Consider the following 3,627-nt stretch of genomic DNA (forward strand, 5'->3'; position numbering starts at 1 on the left):
AAGTCCAACGGGTGCCCTCAGAAGAATTACACTCAGTTGTGAAACCATGGCCTTTTAGAGGATGGGCTATCGATCTAATTGGGAAAATATTTCCAGCTTCATCAAAAGGCCATTGCTTCATCATAGTTGCCACAGATTACTTTTCCAAGTGGGTAGAAGCAGCACCAATGAAGCAAGTCGGCCAAGCACAAGTAATCCAGTTCATCAAAGAGAACTTAATTCATAGATTCGAAATTCCAGAATCCATTACCACAGACCAAGGAACCATGTTCACAGGCGAAGATATGAATGAGTTCGCAGAAGAGTACGAGATTAAATTGATTCATTCCACTCCATTTTATGCACAAGCGAATGGTCAAGCCGAGGCATCCAACAAGATCCTGATCCAAATCTTGGAGAAGATGTTAGAAGACAATCCTAGGGAGTGGCATAAAGTTCTCTCAGAAACACTTTGGGCTATGCGAACATCTAAGACACGAGCGATGGGAGTGAGCCCGTTTTTCCTAACGTTTGGTTATGATGCAGTAATACCATTAGAAGTCATTGTGCCTTCATTGTGAGTAATGCGTCAGAATGACTTAGAGCCGGACAATTATGTGCAAGCCATGACCATGGAACTAGAAGATTTGGACTACGAAAGGCAGAAAGCGCTCGATTGCATGATGATCCAAAAGAAGAAAGTGGAAGACGTGTACAACAAGAAAGTGAAAAAGAAAAGCTTCAGAGAAGGCGAGCTAGTATGGAAGCTAATCCTACCAATCGGGACGAAGGACCGTGAGCTTGGGAAGTGGTCGCCCAACTGGGAAGGACCATTTCAAATCCACAAGGTGCTTCCCGGGAACGCGTATTGGTTGAAGAGTTTGGGCGGAGAACCACATAGGAGATACATTAACGGTAAATATTTGAAGAAATATTTTCAAAGTATGTGGGACGTAATTAACGTAGGAACCGATGAGAACGTCTTACACCGCACGGGGCGTAACTTATAACGCGCGGAGCAGCCAGCCCGCGAGATCGTAGAGGAAGCTACTGCCGGAGGACAGCTCGGAAGCACAAACACGCAGTGCGCCCCTCCTACACGCAGGGCGTAGATCAGGCACGCGTAGAAGTCATACTCCAAAGGCTCAACTACGCGCGGCGTAACGCCAGAAACGCCACACGTAAAACTCATCAATAAGACGCTCCAGGTCCAGGAGCTCAAATACGCAGGGCGCTCCTCCTACACGCAGGGCGTAGATCAGGCACGCGTAGAAGTCATACTCCAGAGGCTCAACTACGCGCGGCGTAACACCATAGACGCCACGCGTAGTCATTATCAACAAGACGCTCCAGGATCAGAGGCTCCTACACGCGGGGCGTAGCGAGACCTACGCGGGGCGTGCTGCTTTTCTCGACATTAACGGTAAATATTTAAAGAGATGTTTTCAAAGTATGTGGGATGTAATTAACGTAGGAACTTAACTAATAAATCATTTCAATTTTCAAATGCCTGCGTTTCTCCTTGTATCCTATGCATTTTCGATTATTACACATATACCATATGTTTAGGACATAAAAATAGATAAATGATCAGGCGGCAATTAGCTCATAAAATAATGTCCATTTGCGCTACATAAATAAATAAATGAAAGAATGAGCGTACATGGTCACAAACTCAAAACAAAGAGGGAAAGTACAGGCAACCCGTGAACGTACCTCACGGAAACAAACAAAAATCAGGCATTGGGTATTTCGCCCAAGATTCACAAAGTTTGGAGGCAGCCTCTTTGTGTTGCTCGCTCTGTCGGTGCCTTTCCAACATCTCGTCATAATGATTAGCCAATCGATCTTTCTCACGGCCCATCTCTTCCTCCATCCGCGGGAAACAAGCTCTAAACCCGGAACTGGCTCTAACCATTTCCTCTTTAGACCCTCGAGCTTCAGCCACCTCCTTCTCTAATACCAAAAGACGCTCCTCTACAGCCGCAATTTTGGCTAACCGTTGCCTATCCGCTTCTTCAGCGTCAACCAAAGCATTAAACTTCTTGCTATAGGACTCAAGCTCCGCCATGTTTGATCTAACCCGAGCTGTAAGACCCGCTGCCACGTTTTTCTCAGTAACGTAGGACTGATAGCAAAACAACGCATGGTTCTTGGCGGATTTCAACGGCTCAGTCTTGAAAGGATGAGCACACGCACCCATCATGAGATCAAAATCAGTCATTGCCCTTTCAATACGGGTGGGAGTCCAGGAGTCAAGAGGAGAAGCGACGAGCTTACTAAGATTGGCACGAGCGTCACTCAACGAGTCATCACTAGGCAAGGATGAATCAGCTGCAGCAGTAGACGGTCCTTTCAAGAATGAAAAATCCAAGTCGGCAAAAGGATTATCAGCTTTAAGACCGACAGGGACCAACGAAGGACGCATAAGAGCTGACTCCTGCCATATTTCAGCAATTCAATCAATCAATCTAAACAATTTTCATCTCAAGCATGGTTCATAAATAACGGATTAGCAAGATCATACAAACCTAAGACAATGGTGCAAGAACCAGTCGGTTTAGGGAAGACGCGGAAGGAAGATGGGCTCGTGCCGGAAGTTGCAATGGAGTCATAGCCACCTCAGCCGAGTCCTCATCAAGGGATAAGGTGCCAAGCGAAGACGTCAAGTTCCAACGTTCCCCCAGTTGGTCCAGTGTTTCATCCTCAAAACCGAAGTATAGGCCTTCGTCGGAGTCCTCTTCTTCTTCCCTTTGTCTCACGGAAGGCCCTGCAGCAATAGCCACCCACTCTCCCTCATCCATCATGACGGCCTTTCCTTTTCCCTTGTCGTTAATGTCAAGCACATTCGGGGCTAGGAAAGTCGGATTGTTGTCCTTCCCTGAGCTACCGCTTGAATCTAAAAAAAAAAGTAATAATATAAAATAAAAAATATATAACTAACTAAATAAAGCAAAAGAACTTACCAACAGGTGGGATGCAATGCTGAAAAATGGTCTCCCACCAAGCATCAAACGAAGGTTGATCTGATCCAAGCAGAAGTGGTCCTTGATCATATCCTGCATCCAGAACCGCAACGACTATATCTTCATCATTAACCCCACACCGCTGAGAAGAGGTAGGAAATGGGAGTTGCCCCGGGATAGATTGGAAAAAGCCCAATTGACGTGCCCAAAGACAAAGTGCATATAAGGTCAAACCAGGGTTTGATGATCGAGAGATTCTGGTTCGGTTCACCCCATGATGTAACCGACGTGTTGCACATACCGTCATCCACTATTCAGTACCTTCATGGGGGGCAGCAGACAAGTAAGAGAGAGCCCATGATGGTAGACACGAGTTATCTTTTTCCCAAAAAAGAAACAACTTGTTATAAGTAGATGGCACTAAAGTATGAAGAAATCTCACAACCACACTAACAGCCAAACTCGAAGAGCTGTAGCAAAGGTCCACGCCAAGATGCCCCGAAGTCTCCATTGACGATACGGTGGCCAAATGAGGGAAATAGATAAAAAGCCACAACTGCAACAGCCACAAACCACCTCTAGGTTTTATGAATGGTCTATCCTCGACAGTAAGAGCTAGGCGGTGGAATGTTGAGGCCAACAACATTGTGCCAAGAGCTAAACGGCGGCCCGAAGCTAGAGC

The sequence above is a fragment of the Euphorbia lathyris genome, chromosome 4 (genome assembly GCF_963576675.1).
Source record: "Euphorbia lathyris chromosome 4, ddEupLath1.1, whole genome shotgun sequence".
NCBI classification, from domain to species: Eukaryota; Viridiplantae; Streptophyta; class Magnoliopsida; order Malpighiales; family Euphorbiaceae; genus Euphorbia; species Euphorbia lathyris.